General features: G+C 42.9%; 1 long non-coding RNA gene across 2 annotated transcripts; it reads left to right on the forward strand.

Annotated features, from left to right (window-relative positions):
* Window positions 1-12155: 12155 nt before the first annotated feature.
* Window positions 12156-15995, forward strand: LOC139070725 (uncharacterized). Of its 2 annotated transcripts, XR_011521185.1 has the most exons (4): window positions 12156-12876; window positions 13118-13220; window positions 13397-13444; window positions 13683-15995. It is a non-coding gene; the product is annotated as an uncharacterized lncRNA (long non-coding RNA). The 2 variants fall into 2 exon arrangements; XR_011521184.1 differs by lacking the exon at window positions 13683-15995 and having other exon boundaries at window positions 13397-13647.
* Window positions 15996-19316: the final 3321 nt, after the last annotated feature.

Here is a 19316-nt window from a genome sequence, read left to right on the forward strand (position 1 = left end):
AATGGCACCCAGAATTATGTTGCACGAAGCACAATTTCACATCATTCTGGTACATTTGTGTGTAAACAAGGTCCAATCAGGCTGAAACGTTACAAGAAGGTAGAATCTATTGAGTTGTAAGTGATCTGAACGTTTCATGATGATCGCACATTCCTATAGGGGGTCAAACCATGTCCCAAAGGTCACCGGATCTGGTGTCAATTTAAAGAAGTAGTCCAGTTACACATTTGTGGGCTTATAACTTGGCTTCTAAATGTCCTAGAGAGATCAGGTTTGTTTTAGTGTACTCCAATCAACAGCCCCTACAACCACAAAAAGGAATGGAGTCATTAGCACTCATGGTTTGTAAATGGCACCCAGAATCATGTTGCACGAAGCACAACTTCACATCATTCTGGGTTCATTTGTGTGAAAACAAGGTCCAATCAGGCTGAAACGTTACAGGAAGGTAGAATTTATTGAGTTGTAAGTGATCTGAACGTTTCATGATGATAGCACTTTTCTAAGGGGGTCAAACCATGTCCCAAAGGTCACCGGATCTGGTGTCAATATAAAGAAGTAGTCAAGTTACACATTTGTGGGCTTATAACTTGGCTTCTGAATGTCCTAGAGAGATCAGGTTTGTTTCAGAGTACTCCAATCAACAGCCCCTACAACCACAAAAAGGAATGGAGTCATTAGCACTCATGGTTTGTAAATGGCACCCAGAATTATGTTGCACGAAGCACAATTTCACATCATTCTGGGTTCATTTGTGTGAAATCAAGGTCCAATCGGGCTGAAACGTTACAGGAAGGTAGAATCTATTGAGTTGTAATTGATCTGAACGTTTCATGATGATCGCACATTCCTATAGGGGGTCAAACCATGTCCCAAAGGTCACCAGGCCTGGTGTCACTTTAAAGAAGTAGTCCAGTTACACATTTGTGGGCTTATAACTTGGCTTCTGAATGTCCTAGAGAGGTCAGGTTTGTTTTAGTGTACTCCAATCAACAGCCCCTACAACCACAAAATGGAATGGAGTCATTAGCACTCATGGTTTTTAAATGGCACCCAGAATTACGTTGCACGAAGCACAATTTCACATAATTCTGGGTTCATTTGTGTGAAAACAAGGTCCAATCAGGCTGAAACATTACAGGAAGGTAGAATCTATTGAGTTGTGAGTGATCTGAACGTTTCATGATGATCGCACTTTCCTATAGGGGGTCAAACCATGTCCCAAAGGTCACCGGGCCTGGTGTCACTTTAAAGAAGTAGTCCAGTTACACCTTTGTGGGCTTATAACTTGGCTTCTGAATATCCTAGAGAGATCAGGTTTATTTTAGTGTACTCCAATCAACAGCCCCTACAACCAAAAAAAAGGAATAGAGTCATTAGCACTTATGGTTTTTGAAATGGCACCCAGAATTATGTTGCACGAAGCACAATTTCACATCATTCTGGGTCCATTTGTGTGAAAACAAGGTCCAATCAGGCTGAAACGTTTCAAGAAGGTAGAATCTATTGAGTTGTAAGTGATCTGAACGTTTCATGATGATCGCACATTCCTATAGGGGGTCAAACCATGTCCCAAAGGTCACCGGGCCTGGTTTCACTTTCAAGAAGTAGTCCAGTTACATATTTGTGGGCTTAAAACTTGGCTTCTGAATGTCCTAGAGAGGTCAGATTTGTTTCAGAGTACTCCAATTAACAGCCCCCATTACCCCAAAAAGGAAAGGAGTCATTAGCACTCATGGTTTTTAAATGGCACCCAGAATTATGTTGCATGAAGCACAATTTCACATCATTCTGGGTTCATTTGTGTGAAAACAAGGTCCAATCAGGCTGAAACGTTACAGGAAGGTAGAATCTATTGAGTTGTAAGTGATCTGAACATTTCATGATGATCGCACATTCCTATAGGGGGTCAAACCATGTCCCAAAGGTAACCGGATCTGGTGTCAATTTAAAGAAGTAGTCCAGTTACACATTTGTGGGCTTATAACTTGGCTTCTGAATGTCCTAGAGAGATCAGGTTTGTTTTAGTGTACTCCAATCAACAGCCCCTACAACCACAAAAAGGAATGGAGTCATTAGCACTTATGGTTTGTAAATGGCACCCAGAATTATGTTGCACAAAGCACAATTTCACATCATTCTGGGTTCATTTGTGTGAAAACAAGGTCCAATCAGGCTGAAACGTTACAGGAAGGTAGAATCTATTGAGTTGTAAGTGATCTGAACGTTTCATGATGATCGCACATTCCTATAGGGGGTCAAACTATGTCCCAAAGGTCACCGGGCCTGGTGTCACTTTAATGAAGAAGTCCAGTTACACATTTGTGGGCTTATAACTTGGCTTCTGAATATCCTAGAGAGATCAGGTTTGTTTTAGTGTACTCCAATCAACAGCCCCTACAACCACAAAAAGGAATAGAGTCATTAGCACTTATGGTTTTTAAATGGCACCCAGAATTATGTTGCACGAAGCACAATTTCACATCATACTGGGTCCATTTGTGTGAAAACAAGGTCCAATCAGGCTGAAACGTTACAAGAAGGTAGAATCTATTGAGTTGTAAGTGATCTGAACGTTTCATGATGATCGCACATTCCTATATGGGGTCAAACCATGTCCCAAAGGTCACCGGATCTGGTGTCAATTTAAAGAAGTAGTCCAGTTACACATTTGTGGGCTTATAACTTGGCTTCTGAATGTCCTAGAGAGATCAGGTTTGTTTTAGTGTACTCCAATCAACAGCCCCTACAACCACAAAAAGGAATGGAGTCATTAGCACTTATGGTTTGTAAATGGCACCCAGACTTATGTTGCACGAAGCACAATTTCACATCATTCTGGGTCCATTTGTGTGAAAACAAGGTCCAATCAGGCTGAAACGTTACAAGAAGGTAGAATCTATTGAGTTGTAAGTGATCTGAACGTTTCATGATGATCGCACATTCCTATAGGGGGTCAAACCATGTCCCAAAGGTCACCGGATCTGGTGTCAATTTAAAGAAGTAGTCCAGTTACACATTTGTGGGCTCATAACTTCGCTTCTGAATGTCCTAGAGAGATCAGGTTTGTTTTAGTGTACTCCAATCAACAGCCCCTACAACCACAAAAAGGAATGGAGTCATTAGCACTTATGGTTTGTAAATGGCACCCAGACTTATGTTGCACGAAGCACAATTTCACATCATTCTGGGTTCATTTGTGTGAAAACAAGGTCCAATCAGGCTGAAACGTTACAGGAAGGTAGAATCTATTGAGTTGTAAGTGATCTGAACGTTTCATGATGATTGCACATTCCTATAGGGGGTCAAACCATGTCCCAAAGGTCACCGGGCCTGGTGTCACTTTAAAGAAGTAGTCCAGTTACATATTTGTGGGCTTATAACTTGGCTTCTGAATGTCCTAGAGAGGTCAGGTTTGTTTCAGAGTACTCCAATCAACAGCCCCTACAATCACAAAAAGGAATAGAGTCATTAGCACTTATGGTTTTTAAATGGCACCCAGAATTATGTTGCACGAAGCACAATTTCACATCATTCTGGGTCCATTTGTGTGTAAACAAGGTCCAATCAGGCTGAAACGTTACAAGAAGGTAGAATCTATTGAGTTGTAAGTGATCTGAACGTTTCATGATGATCGCACTTTCCTATAGGGGGTCAAACCATGTCCCAAAGGTCACCGGGCCTGGTGTCACTTTAAAGAAGTAGTCCAGTTACATATTTGTGGGCTTATAACTTGGCTTCTGAATGTCCTAGAGAGGTCAGGTTTGTTTCACAGTACTCCAATCAACAGCCCCCATTACCCCAAAAAGGAATGGAGTCATTAGCACTTATGGTTTTTAAATGGCACCCAGAATTATGTTGCATGAAGCACAATTTCACATCATTCTGGGTTCATTTGTGTGAAAACAAGGTCCAGTCATGCTGAAACGTTACAGGAAGGTAGAATCTATTGAGTTGTAAGTGATCTGAACGTTTCATGATGATCGCACATTCCTATAGGGGTTCAAACCAGGTCCCAAAGGTCACCGGGCCTGGTGTCACTTTAAAGAAGTAGTCCAGTTACACATTTGTGGGCTTATAACTTGGCTTCTGAATATCCTAGAGAGATCAGGTTTGTTTTAGTGTACTCCAATAAACAGCCCCTACAACCACAAAAAGGAATAGAGTCATTAGCACTTATGGTTTTTAAATGGCACCCAGAATTATGTTGCACGAAGCACAATTTCACATCATTCTGGGTCCATTTGTGTGTAAACAAGGTCCAATTAGGCTGAAACGTTACAAGAAGGTAGAATCTATTGAGTTGTAAGTGATCTGAACGTTTCATGATGATCGCACATTCCTATAGGGGGTCAAACAATGTCCCAAAGGTCACCGGATCTGGTGTCAATTTAAAGAAGTAGTCCAGTTACACATTTGTGGGCTTATAACTTGGCTTCTAAATGTCCTAGAGAGATCAGGTTTGTTTTAGTATACTCCAAGCAACAGCCCCTACAACCACAAAAAGGAATGGAGTCATTAGCACTTATGGTTTGTAAATGGCACCCAGAATCATGTTGCACAAAGCACAATTTCACATCATTCTGGGTTCATTTGTGTGAAAACAAGTTCCAATCAGGCTGAAACGTTACAGGAAGGTAGAATCTATTGAGTTGTAAGTGATCTGAACGTTTCATGATGATAGCACTTTCCTAAGGGAGTCAAACCCTGTCCCAAAGGTCACCGGATCTGTGTCAATTTAAAGAAGTAGTCCAGTTACACGTTTGTGGGCTTATAACTTGGCTTCTGAATGTCCTAGAGAGATCAGGTTTGTTTTAGTGTACTCCAATCAACAGCCCCTACAACCACAAAAAGGAATGGAGTCATTAGCACTTATGGTTTGTAAATGGCACCCAGAATTATGTGGCACAAAGCACAATTTCACATCATTCTGGGTTCATTTGTGTGAAAACAAGGTCCAATCAGGCTGAAACATTACAGGAAGGTAGAATCTATTGAGTTGTAAGTGATCTGAACGTTTCATGATGATCGCACATTCCTATAGGGGGTCAAACCATGTCCCAAAGGTCACCGGATCTGGTGTCAATTTAAAGAAGTAGTCCAGTTACACATTTGTGGGCTTATAACTTGGCTTCTGAATGTCCTAGAGAGGTCATGTTTGTTTTAGTGTACTCCAATCAACAGCCCCTACAACCACAAAAAGGAATGGAGTCATTAGCACTTATGGTTTGTAAATGGCACCCAGAATTATGTTGCATGAAGCACAATTTCACATCATTCTGGGTTCATTTGTGTGAAAACAAGGTCCAATCAGGCTGAAACATTACAGGAAGGTAGAATCTATTGAGTTGTAAGTGATCTGAACGTTTCATGATGATCGCACATTCCTATAGGGGGTCAAACCATGTCCCAAAGGTCACCGGGCCTGGTGTCACTTTCAAGAAGTAGTCCAGTTACATATTTGTGGGCTTATAACTTGGCTTCTGAATGTCCTAGAGAGGTCAGGTTTGTTTCAGAGTACTCCAATTAACAGCCCCCATTACCCCAAAAAGGAATGGAGTCATTAGCACTTATGGTTTGTAAATGGCACCCAGAATTATGTTGCATGAAGCACAATTTCACATCATTCTGGGTTCATTTGTGTGAAAACAAGGTCCAATCAGGCTGAAACGTTACAGGAAGGTAGAATCTATTGAGTTGTAAGTGACCTGAACGTTTCATGATGATCGCACATTCCTATAGGGGGTCAAACCATGTCCCAAAGGTAACCGGATCTGGTGTCAATATAAAGTAGTCCAGTTACACATTTGTGGGCTTATAACTTGGCTTCTGAATGTCCTAGAGAGATCAGGTTTGTTTCAGTGTACTCCAACCAACAGCCCCTACAACCACAAAAAGGAATGGAGTCATTAGCACTTATGGTTTGTAAATCGCACCCAGAATTATGTGGCACAAAGCACAATTTCACATCATTCTGGGTCCATTTGTGTGAAAACAAGGTCCAATCAGGCTGAAACATTACAGGAAGGTAGAATCTATTGAGTTGTAAGTAATCTGAACGTTTCATGATGATCGCACATTCCTATAGGGGGTCAAACCATGTCCCAAAGGTCACCGGATCTGGTGTCAATTTAAAGAAGTAGTCCAGTTACACATTTGTGGGCTTATAACTTGGCTTCTGAATGTCCTAGAGAGGTCAGGTTTGTTTTAGTGTACTCCAATCAACAGCCCCTACAACCACAAAATGGAATGGAGTCATTAGCACTCATGGTTTGTAAATGGCACCCAGAATTATGTTGCACGAAGCACAATTTCACATCATTCTGGGTTCATTTGTGTGAAAACAAGGTCCAATCAGGCTGAAACATTACAGGAAGGTAGAAGCTATTGAGTTGTAAGTGATCTGAACGTTTCATGATGATCGCACATTCCTATAGGGGGTCAAACCATGTCCCAAAGGTCACCGGGCCTGGTGTCACTTTCAAGAAGTAGTCCAGTTACATATTTGTGGGCTTATAACTTGGCTTCTGAATGTCCTAGAGAGGTCAGGTTTGTTTCAGAGTACTCCAATTAACAGCCCCCATTACCCCAAAAAGGAATGGAGTCATTAGCACTTATGGTTTGTAAATGGCACCCAGAATTATGTTGCATGAAGCACAATTTCACATCATTCTGGGTTCATTTGTGTGAAAACAAGGTCCAATCAGGCTGAAACGTTACAGGAAGGTAGAATCTATTGAGTTGTAAGTGACCTGAACGTTTCATGATGATCGCACATTCCTATAGGGGGTCAAACCATGTCCCAAAGGTAACCGGATCTGGTGTCAATATAAAGTAGTCCAGTTACACATTTGTGGGCTTATAACTTGGCTTCTGAATGTCCTAGAGAGATCAGGTTTGTTTTAGTGTACTCCAATCAACAGCCCCTACAACCACAAAAAGGAATGGAGTCATTAGCACTTATGGTTTGTAAATGGCACCCAGAATTATGTTGCACGAAGCACAATTTCACATCATTCTGGGTTCATTTGTGTGAAAACAAGGTCCAATCAGGCTGAAACGTTACAGGAAGGTAGAATCTATTGAGTTGTAAGTGATCTGAACGTTTCATGATGATAGCACTTTCCTAAGGGGGTCATACCATGTCCCAAAGGTCACCGGATCTGGTGTCAATTTAAAGAAGTAGTCCAGTTACACATTTGTGGGCTTATAACTTGGCTTCTGAATGTCCTAGAGAGATCAGGTTTGTTTTAGTGTACTCCAATCAACAGCCCCTACAACCACAAAAAGGAATGGAGTCATTAGCACTTATGGTTTGTAAATGGCAATCAGAATCATGTTGCACGAAGCACAATTTCACATCATTCTAGGTCCATTTGTGTGAAAACAAGCTCCAATCAGGCTGAAACGATACAAGAAGGTAGAATCTATTGAGTTGTAAGTCATCTGAACGTTTCATGATGATCGCATATTCCTATAGGGGGTCAAACCATGTCCCAAAGGTCACCGGGCCTGGTGTCACTTTCAAGAAGTAATCCAGTTACATATTTGTGGGCTTATAACTTGGCTTCTGAATGTCCTAGAGAGGTCAGGTTTGTTTCAGAGTACTCCAATTAACAGCCCCCATTACCCCAAAAAGGAATGGAGTCATTAGCACTTATGGTTTGTAAATGGCACCCAGAATTATGTTGCATGAAGCACAATTTCACATCATTCTGGGTTCATTTGTGTGAAAACAAGGTCCAATCAGGCTGAAACGTTACAGGAAGGTAGAATCTATTGAGTTGTAAGTGATCTGAATGTTTCATGATGATCGCACATTCCTATAGGGGGTCAAACCATATCCCAAAGGTCACCGGGCCTTGTGTCACTTTAAAGAAGTAGTCCAGTTACACATTTGTGGGCTTATAACTTGGCTTCTGAATATCCTAGAGAGATCAGGTTTGTTTTAGTGTACTCCAATAAACAGCCCCTACAACCACAAAAAGGAATAGAGTCATTAGCACTTATGGTTTTTAAATGGTACCCAGAATTATGTTGCACGAAGCACAATTTCACATCATTCTGGGTCCATTTGTGTGTAAACAAGGTCCAATCAGGCTGAAACGTTACAAGAAGGTAGAATCTATTGAGTTGTAAGTGATCTGAACGTTTCATGATGATCGCACATTCCTATAGGGGGTCAAACCATGTCCCAAAGGTCACCGGATCTGGTGTCAATTTAAAGAAGTAGTCCAGTTACACATTTGTGGGCTTATAACTTGGCTTCTAAATGTCCTAGAGAGATCAGGTTTGTTTTAGTATACTCCAATCAACAGCCCCTACAACCACAAAAAGGAATGGAGTCATTAGCACTTATGGTTTGTAAATGGCACCCAGAATTATGTTGCACGAAGCACAATTTCACATCATTCTGGGTTCATTTGTGTGAAAACAAGGTCCAATCAGGCTGAAATGTTACAGGAAGGTAGAATCTATTGAGTTGTAAGTGATCTGAACGTTTCATGATGATCGCACATTCCTATAGGGGGTCAAAACATGTCCCAAAGGTCACCGGGCCTGGTGTCACTTTAAAGAAGTAGTCCAGTTACATATTTGTGGGCTTATAACTTGGCTTCTGAATGTCCTAGAGAGGTCAGGTTTGTATCAGAGTACTCCAATTAACAGCCCCCATTACCCCAAAAAGGAATGTAGTCATTAGCACTTATGGTTTTTAAATGGCACCCAGAATTATGTTGCACGAAGCACAATTTCACATCATTCTGGGTTCATTTGTGTGAAAACAAGGTCCAATCAGGCTGAAATGTTACAGGAAGGTAGAATCTAATGAGTTGTAAGTGATCTGAACGTTTCATGATGATCGCACATTCCTATAAGGGGTCAAACCATGTCCCAAAGGTCACCGGGCCTGGTGTCACTTTAAAGAAGAAGTCCAGTTACACATTTGTGGGCTTAAAACTTGGCTTCTGAATGTCCTAGAGAGGTCAGGTTTGTTTTAGTGTACTCCAATCAACAGCCCCTACAACCACAAAAAGGAATGGAGTCATTAGCACTCATGGTTTGTAAATGGCACCAAGAATTATGTTGCACGAAGCACAATTTCACATCATTCTGGGCCCATTTGTGTGAAAACAAGGTCCAATCAGGCTGAAACGTTACAAGAAGGTAGAATCTATTGAGTTGTAAGTGATCTGAACGTTTCATGATGATCGCATATTCCTATAGGGGGTCAAACCATGTCCCAAAGGTCACCGGGCCTGGTGTCACTTTAAAGAAGTAGTGCAGTTACACCTTTGTGGGCTTAAAACTTGGCTTCTGAATGTCCTAGAGAGGTCAGGTTTGTTTTAGTGTACTCCAATCAACAGCCCCTACAACCACAAAAAGGAATGGCGTCATTAGCACTCATGGTTTGTAAATGGCACCCAGAATCATGTTGCACGAAGCACAATTTCACATCATTCTAGGTCCATTTGTGTGAAAACAAGCTCCAATCAGGCTGAAACGTTACAAGAAGGTAGAATCTATTGAGTTGTAAGTGATCTGAACGTTTCATGATGATCGCACATTCCTATAGGGGGTCAAACCATGTCCCAAAGGTCACCGGCCCTGGTGTCACTTTCAAGAAGTAGTCCAGTTACATATTTGTGGGCTTATAACTTGGCTTCTGAATGTCCTAGAGAGGTCAGATTTGTTTCAGAGTACTCCAATTAACAGCCCCCATTACCCCAAAATGAATGGAGTCATTAGCACTTATGGTTTTTAAATGGCACCCAGAATTATGTTGCATGAAGCACAATTTCACATCATTCTGGGTTCATTTGTGTGAAAACAAGGTCCAATCAGGCTGAAACGTTACAGGAAGGTAGAATCTATTGAGTTGTAAGTGATCTGAACGTTTCATGATGATCGCACATTCCTATAGGGGGTCAAACCATGTCCCAAAGGTCACCGGATCTGGTGTCAATTTAAAGAAGTAGTCCAGTTACACATTTGTGGGCTGATAACTTGGCTTCTGAATGTCCTAGAGAGATCAGGTTTGTTTTAGTGTACTCCAATCAACAGCCCCTACAACCACAAAAAGGAATAGCGTCATTAGCACTTATGGTTTTTAAATGGCACCCAGAATTATGTTGCACGAAGCACAATTTCACATCATTCTGGGTTCATTTGTGTGAAAACAAGGTCCAATCAGGCTGAAACCTTACAGGAAGGTAGAATCTATTGAGTTGTAAGTGATCTGAACGTTTCATGATGATCGCACATTCCTATAAGGGGTCAAACCATGTCCCAAAGGTCACCGGGCCTGGTGTCACTTTAAAGAAGTAGTCCAGTTACACATTTGTGGGCTTATAACTTGGCTTCTGAATGTCCTAGAGAGATCAGGTTTGTTTTAGTGTACTCCAATCAACAGCCCCTACAACCACAAAAAGGAATGGAGTCATTAGCACTTATGGTTTGTAAATGGCACCCAGAATCATGTTGCACGAAGCACAATTTCACATCATTCTGGGTTCATTTGTGTGAAAACAAGGTCCAATCAGGCTGAAACGTTACAGGAAGGTAGAATCTATTGAGTTGTAAGTGATCTGAACGTTTCATGATGATCGCACATTCCTATAGGGGGTCAAACCATGTCCCAAAGGTCACCGGATCTGGTGTCAATTTAAAGAAGTAGTCCAGTTACACATTTGTGGGCTGATAACTTGGCTTCTGAATGTCCTAGAGAGATCAGGTTTGTTTTAGTGTACTCCAATCAACAGCCCCTACAACCACAAAAAGGAATAGAGTCATTAGCACTTATGGTTTTTAAATGGCACCCAGAATTATGTTGCACGAAGCACAATTTCACATCATTCTGGGTCCATTTGTGTGAAAACAAGGTCCAATCAGGCTGAAACGTTACAAGAAGGTAGAATCTATTGAGTTGTAAGTGATCTGAACGTTTCATGATGATCGCACATTCCTATAGGGGGTCAAACCATGTCCCAAAGGTCACCGGATCTGGTGTCAATTTAAAGAAGTAGTCCAGTTACACATTTGTGGGCTGATAACTTGGCTTCTGAATGTCCTAGAGAGATCAGGTTTGTTTTAGTGTACTCCAATCAACAGCCCCTACAACCACAAAAAGGAATGGAGTCATTAGCACTTATGGTTTGTAATTGGCACCCAGAATTATGTTGCACGAAGCACAATTTCACATCATTCTGGGTTCATTTGTGTGAAAACAAGGTCCAATCAGGCTGAAACCTTACAGGAAGGTAGAATCTATTGAGTTGTAAGTGATCTGAACGTTTCATGATGATCGCACATTCCTATAAGGGGTCAAACCATGTCCCAAAGGTCACCGGGCCTGGTGTCACTTTAAAGAAGTAGTCCAGTTACACATTTGTGGGCTTATAACTTGGCTTCTGAATGTCCTAGAGAGATCAGGTTTGTTTTAGTGTACTCCAATCAACAGCCCCTACAACCACAAAAAGGAATGGAGTCATTAGCACTTATGGTTTGTAAATGGCACCCAGAATCATGTTGCACGAAGCACAATTTCACATCATTCTCGGTCCATTTGTGTGAAAACAAGCTCCAATCAGGCTGAAACGTTACAAGAAGGTAGAATCTATTGAGTTGTAAGTGATCTGAACGTTTCATGATGATCGCACATTCCTATAGGGGGTCAAAACATGTCCCAAAGGTCACCGGGCCTGGTGTCACTTTAAAGAAGTAGTCCAGTTACATATTTGTGGGCTTATAACTTGGCTTCTGAATGTCCTAGAGAGGTCAGGTTTGTTTCAGAGTACTCCAATTAACAGCCCCCATTACCCCAAAAAGGAATGGAGTCATTAGCACTTATGGTTTTTAAATGGCACCCAGAATTATGTTGCACGAAGCACAATTTCACATCATTCTGGGTTCATTTGTGTGAAAACATGGTCCAATCAGGCTGAAACGTTACAGGAAGGTAGAATCTATTGAGTTGTAAGTGATCTGAACGTTTCATGATGATCGCACATTCCCATAGGGGGTCAAACCATGTCCCAAAGGTCACCGGGCCTGGTGTCACTTTAAAGAAGTAGTCCAGTTACACATTTGTGGGCTTATAACTTGGCTTCTGAATATCCTAGAGAGATCAGGTTTGTTTTAGTGTACTCCAATAAACAGCCCCTACAACCACAAAAAGGAATAGAGTCATTAGCACTTATGGTTTTTAAATGGCACCCAGAATTATGTTGCACGAAGCACAATTTCACATCATTCTGGGTCCAATTGTATGGGATTAGATTTGTGCCAATAGGATCAAGAAAAACACTTTGGAGAGCAAACAAATTTTAAGACACTGAGAGAAAAAACCTTGGTTTCAAAAGAAAAACTTACGATCTGAATCAGATTCTTAAAATGATCAAGAAAATCACTGTGACGGTCAAACAAAAATTAAGAAATTGACAGAACAAAAATATTGACTAAAGGAAAAAAACATGTTTCAAAAGTAAAACTTACTATCTGAATCAACTTCTTAAAATGAGTAACAAAGTATGTTTCCTTTTTCTGTTTGCCTCTATGTGTTTTTGTTATCAATTTCCTTAGTTTTGTTCTCTCTGCTCAGAGCTTTGCTCTCACTTCCAGATTTGCACTTACACTGTCTGGCTTTCTCCTTTGCAATCCCTGAGTTTTTGGTTGCAATTCTGACACAACCCTTTCGGGTGGGCGGGACTTCTGAGAAGTCCTCTACCATAGGACAGTGGTTTCTCTTGAGTGATAGTTCAGTGACCTGGAAGTGATGTAGCCTCCAAGACATTTTTTTTCCCCACCTGGTCAACACCATGAATTTTGAGCCCCAAACAGGTTATTTCTGCTGTCTGTGGTGTCTACTGAGGATCTAAAGTGAGTATTGATAATATATTTTATCTTTTCTTAGTTCATCTGTAAGTTAAGCCACTTTTTAAGTTGGTTTTAACCAGATGCTAGCTCACTAGCTAGCTGCTAAGCAAGCCATTGTGCTAGCCTCAGGACAATGGACTATTGTTCCAGAGAGACGTATTAAAAACTCATCTTAACATATTCATTACTGGTTTCATGGAATTAATTATTGCAGTTTATGTTAATAAGTTTGCTAATTTTTCAGGAACCTGTGGAACATCAGAGACTTTGCAGCTACTGGAGCTAACCTGTGTACTGCTATTGCTAGAGGAAGCAGCAGAAAGCTGAGCTAACAGGCTGTTTTGCAGGTAAATACTCTTTTAGTGGAACTGCAGGATTTTTATGGTATAACTCAGACAGAATCTACATGAGCTATTGTGGGAAGACATTTAAACTACATTTACATACAGATACATGTATTTTATTATTCCATGTTACTTGGACGGGCTAAACAAGTTCATAGTTCTGCCTGCTCCTTTTTCAGTGAAACGAATGGATTTTATGATGTAACTCTGACTGAATAATTATCTAAGTGAGTATGTTTGATAATACATTTCTTTCCAGTATACAGATCTGACATTTGTTTGTCAGAACAAGACAAATCAGATTCAATGTGCTTTCTGTCACGTGCTCTGTATTCTCCATGAAAAGAATGTTATCCAGGACAGATAATCAATAATGAGTTAAATACATGCTTTTAATTAATTTTTACATAAAATCTATATTTTTGTCTAAAAGCTATTTTTTATTTATTTATTCTTTCTTTTCAGATTGAAAACTGCTGCATTGCATTACAATGGAAGTGCTACACAGTGTTGGGGTTATTAGGAGCGAACAATTAGTAAGCTTCAACTTACTTTTGGATTCTTCAATAAATTCTGTAAATATGGGAATATTTACTGATTTATTAATTAATTAAGATATTCTTAGATATACGGGGCACCATTCCCCTTTTTCCGGGGAAAAATTGAATCCAAAACTCTTATCAGTCTTTCTTGAAGTTCGTAGAATCCTTGGAGCAGAGACTTCTCTTCGACACAACAAAGCTACTGGACACAAAAATCTGAATTTTATAACATTTAATTAACAATTTGTCAAATGAATAAACAGTGGAGTAGATGAATAATAACCGTGTGATATGATTGAAGATGGATGTGTTTGCATGTGATGGAGGATGTATGAATGGGGTCCTTTGTTCTCACAAAGGAGTAGTGTGTGTGTGTGTGTGTGTGTGTGTGTGTGTGTGTGTGTGTGTGTGTGTGCGTGTGTATGGATTCAAAATGGAGTCTTGAATACAAGATGGCTGACCCCTTTGTCTGGCTAAAGTGTGGGTGGCAACTTGCACTTTAACTTCCAAAGCACTTAGAATCAGTAGTAACTTAACCTTAAATCACTCAAAACATTTCAAAAGATCATGAAACAACACAAAAGATTAATCACAAATTAATATCTTTTAGTTTCAGCCTGGCCATGACAGAAACCATTTTAAGATACCAAACAATGATCAATAAGCAGTTTATTCTTCAAAATGACCCGACGGACGTGTTTGGGACGAAAGAGGAAAACACGAAGCTACTTTTTAAGCAATAGACGCGGTTTATTGCTTATTTGAGACTATAGAGGAAACGGGAGAAGGAAAGAATGAGAGAAAGAGATGAGTTTCTGATCACCAGAACAGTGAAGCGTCCCTCACTGTTTTGATTTGACGGTTCTCCGTGTTTCTCCGCAGTTTGGCGTCGTCCGTTGGTTTGATGCTTTCTCCGTTGTTTGGCTCCACGAGTGTTTCTCCACGGCTGGACACAAAGAAAACGAAGTTCCTTTTGGGCTGAGTTTGACAACTTACAGCGTTTCTGAGAGCTGGATGGAGTTGTTGTTTCCCTCCGCGGGTTCTGTGTCCTCAAACATCAGCTGGAGGGGAGCAGAAACGAGCAGATCAGCGGTCCCGTGGGCTCAACTTGGCTCTTAGAGCTTCCGCGTGCTCAAAGAAGTCGGAGCGTTCGACAAGCGTGTCCTCACCGCCAGGTATCCTGGGCAAAAGAACGAGGTTTCTTTGTCTCTGCTGAAGATTTATGGTCTTAGTTTGCGGGAAAAGCTCCACGGCTTCCCGCACATGCGCAGAACGTGTTTCTGGTACTAGGCGGTGACGTCATCACAATGCTTCCGTGTGCAAAGCATCATGGGAAATGAAGTTTCTTGGCGCTGATGTGATTATTTGCTTTTCAGAGCAATTTAAGCACAGTCATTTTGGAGAAAATCACTGCATAGTAATTTCCTCATGAGGTCAGACCCTCAACATTCCCCCTTTTGGTTTCGGGGATCGCGCCCAAAGCTCGATCGTCGGAAGCACAGATGGGTTTGTTCCTCATGAACGTAGGTCGACTTGATTGTCGGAAGCACAGGTGGGTTTGTCCCTTAGGACGTTGGTCTCCTTGGACGCCTTTGTCTTTGGTCTTTGTCTTGGATCCTGGCGCCTTTGGTCTTTGATCCTGGTCAGGCACAAAGAGGATAGGAAACGGGATAGTCCCCAACGCGCATAACGAGAAGAAGCCACTCACGCAGGTGGTACGCAATGATGATGTCGTCCATGCGAGAGGTAGTAGTGTAGAAGGAGGAAGGTCGGTGGGCGGTTAACTCCACGAGGGAACACAAAGGCATCTCACCGCCGGCCATACAGTTCAGTTTTATGGAGCACGCGGTGATGTACGAGGTCCATAGTTCGCAAACGCGCATTGACCTATGTGGTCCCAAGATTCCCCCCTTTTTGGTCCAAAGGGTGGATCAGGACAGTCTTTGGGCTAAAACAAGGACCATAAAACTAAGAGGTACTACAATGTGCTGGTGCGTCAGACAGAGTCATTGACAGACTGAGCTGGGCCGGCACATAACCACTAGTTAATATGTGACCAAGTAAGAAACAAAAATACAGAAAACCCAAAAAAAAAAACATATAACATCCAAGAAAATTCATAGCAACCTTGAGGTCTCATAAAATACATTCTTAGGTCATACATTCAGTGTGTAGCTTATAAAGAATGTGACATAATGCAACACTCAGATAAAAATGTGAGGTAGACTAAAGTGAGAACTACTCTTAGGGTTACAAAATAATAAAGAAAATGTTGCTCATCCCCTTTAGACAGGTGTGGTACATTCACGCTTGGAGTCTCCCCGAACGCGGTCACGAGGCACACCGTAGGTGAGCAAGTGCATCTTATCTTGGAGTTTCTTAACACGCCTGTAGGCGGAATAAGCAATCACGGCCGTGATGAGCCATCCCATCCCCAGGGCGACCAATGTGCAGATTAAAGTCGTATAATCTGTGTCAATGTAGCGTCTTGGGTATCTATTCATGGGCGTCAAAGTAAGTTCACGCGGGGTTTGTGTGAACTTAACAAGTTTGGTTCCTTCAATCAGTAATTGTTGGTCAATTTCTAAATCGATGGTAAAGTTATAACCCTGGAAAGCGTCCATGATCTCAATCTCTGAGTCATGCTGTTCGAGGTTGAGGTGATGGAGTGCCAGGTTTCTAGTTCAAAGTGGAAATGCCTACCGTCCTTTCAAATACCAAAGTTCAGCATCGACTTAAACCTATAGATGTGAGGTGTCACAATTATGGGAACGTTTAACAGGAAAACGAGTTCTAATTTTTTTCCAACGTGAATGGGCATTGCACTACTTAGGCTGTACGCTAGGTGGATTTGTGAAAGGTGCACAGTAGAGGGGTAGCAGCTGTCAAGCTATCTTTGAGCAGGTCCAGTGGTACCAAGTACGGGGAAATACGACTTTCAATCAAGCTGTCCAGCGTGGAACTTACTTCCCTGAGCAGGTCCTGCATCAAATCTCCCACCACTCATGTGTACACAATATCCTGATGTATGGTTTCAGACAAAGTCTTGATTGCACGTAGAGATTCATTAATCAGAGCAGAATGTAGGTTGACAGTTACATGTGTACCCTGTAAGGTTTTAGTGAGTACATCCTGTTAGAGGTCTAGGAGAAGTTTCTCTTGGTTAGTGAAAGTGACGGCGGGGGGGGGGGGGGGGGGGGGGGGGGGCTGGTTCTTTGTCGGTTAGTACATGTTAGTGGGTTAAACGTGCACTTTCCCCCCTTTTCCATTTCCATGCATAGAACTATGTAGCGACTACGTCTACCTCCTGCGGGGAGTCTGGTCTCTGTACCCGCGGGGATGGTTTGACGTAGGGTTTGATTTGGTTTGCATGCACCCATTTGTAGACAGGCTGCTGTCTCGCTTTGGTGATGCGTAACCTGTATGCAACTGGAGAGAGTTTTGCCACGATCTCAAATGGTCCTGACCAGCAGGGCAGGAACTTCTTAGCTTTGCGTGCCGGTTGGGCGAACCGAAAGTAGAATACTTTGTCACCCACCTCGTATTCGCGGCTGGTTGTCTTTTGGTCGTAGTAGGCTTTAGCGCCTTCTACGTTGGTCTCCAGTTTCTTCTGAGCGTGCGCGAACGTAGCTCTGAGGTGTGTTTTCAAGTCTGCCACATACTGATGGGCGGTATAGGCAGTGGCAACACTGACATCCTCTGGGTGATACAGGAGGTGCAGTGGTAGAGTCATCAGTCTGCCGGTCATCATCTCAAAGGGCGTAACCCCAGTGGATCGCTGTGGAGTGGACCGTATGGCCATCAGGACCAGAGGGAGCTTGACGTCCCAGTCCTTCCCAGTGGAGCAGACGTACTTTTTGAGCATAGAGACGACCGTGCGGTTCATCCGTTCGACCTGTCCGGATGACTGTGGGTGATAGGGGAGGTGGAATCTCACTTCCACCCCCAGAAGTTCAAACAGGGATGTCATTACACTGGATGTGAAATGAGTTCCCCGGTCAGAGTCAATGCAGAGTGGAAGTCCCCATCGACTAAAAACGTGGTTAATCAGCAGTACAGCGGTTGTGACGGCTGTATCGTTTGGCGCTGGAAGGCACTCCACCCACTTCGTGAAACTGCAAGTTACAGTTAGCATATATTTGTTTCCTCTTGCCGATTTGGGAACCGGTCCAACCCAGTCGATCTGCAGGTGGGACCAAGGGAAGGTTATTCCCCTGCGTTGCAGTGGTGCTCTAGCAAGCGGCTGGGAGGGTTGAAACTGGGCACAGACGAGGCAGCCTTGGACATAGCTGTGTACATCCTTGGACATCGATGGCCAATATGCTACTTCTGTCAGTGACGCGAGGGTAGCTTTTGTTCCGCGGTGACCTCCAACCGGAGTGTCGTGGGCGTAGGCAAGCATCACTCCTCTGTGGTCGAGTGGAACAACCCAGCGCGGCGGGCTGTGATCGTCACGTATGTAAACTAACAAATCGTTTTGTAGTTTCAGATGCGCGAGTTGACGATGCAGGGTTACCAAATCTCGGCTTGCGCCAGTAGGTGGTGATGGTTGTTTAGACATCGGGCCCTTTTGGAGAAGCTCGCGGATGAGCTTCAGGTCAGGATCTTGTTCCTGCATGGTGACTAGGTCCGCGTCATGTGGTTTTCTGCCTAGAAACACGGGTACCTCAACGGTCCGAGGTTCGTCTGCCTGGCTAGCATGGCGACGAGTAATCGCACAGACCTCGTGAACGGCCTTGGGAGGAAGCCACTCGTCTTTGAATTCCCAACAGGTTCCCTGGTCAGCACCGAGCTTAGCAAGGCGGTCTGCTTCGTCATTACCATCTTTCTCCGGACCTAGGGTCCTGGAGTGACCTTTGACCTTTTTCCAGTAGACCATTATGCCTTTCTCAGTGGTGAGCAGATCACACGCTAGGAATAACTCCGAGTGTTTCACGTCTCTGTTCCTGGCGTTTTTCATGTGGTTCTCCTTCCACATGGGGAAGTGAGAGATGAAGCTGTGTCTAGCGTAGTTTGAATCAGAGCAAAGGACGATTTGAGTGATGTCCAAGGCTGCCGCCTGCTGGAGGGTTATCAACACTGCAGCAATTTCGGCGTACTGACTAGACTTTTGGCCCAACCGGTAGTGATTTGGTTGCTTAGTGTCACAGTCCACCCAAACGACTCCAACCCCGGCACGGAGCTGGCCTTCGTGAAGGTAGGCGCATCCGTCAGTGTAAACTTTCGGAAGCCCTTGGCAAACATTCTCATCAAAGTAGCGATGATTGGATGCGGTTGGGTAGACTGCGGCAGGTGTGTCCAGGGGGCCCATGACGGAGTCAGAGTCACAGTGCTGGCAGCCTGCTAGCCCTTGTCCTAGCGCTAGCTTGGTGTTCTGACCATACTTGACCTCAATGTTGTATCCTTGGAGCACCATCATCCACGTCGCAATGCGGCTGTTTGACACTCTTCCTTCGCGCAGACGCTGGCTGTTTAGGAAGGTGACAGGCTGATGACACGTTTCAATGATCACCTTCTGTCCACCGATGTAACTACGAAAGTGTTCGACAGCCCAGAC

The sequence above is a fragment of the Nothobranchius furzeri genome, chromosome 7 (genome assembly GCF_043380555.1).
Source record: "Nothobranchius furzeri strain GRZ-AD chromosome 7, NfurGRZ-RIMD1, whole genome shotgun sequence".
Taxonomy (NCBI): domain Eukaryota; kingdom Metazoa; phylum Chordata; class Actinopteri; order Cyprinodontiformes; family Nothobranchiidae; genus Nothobranchius; species Nothobranchius furzeri.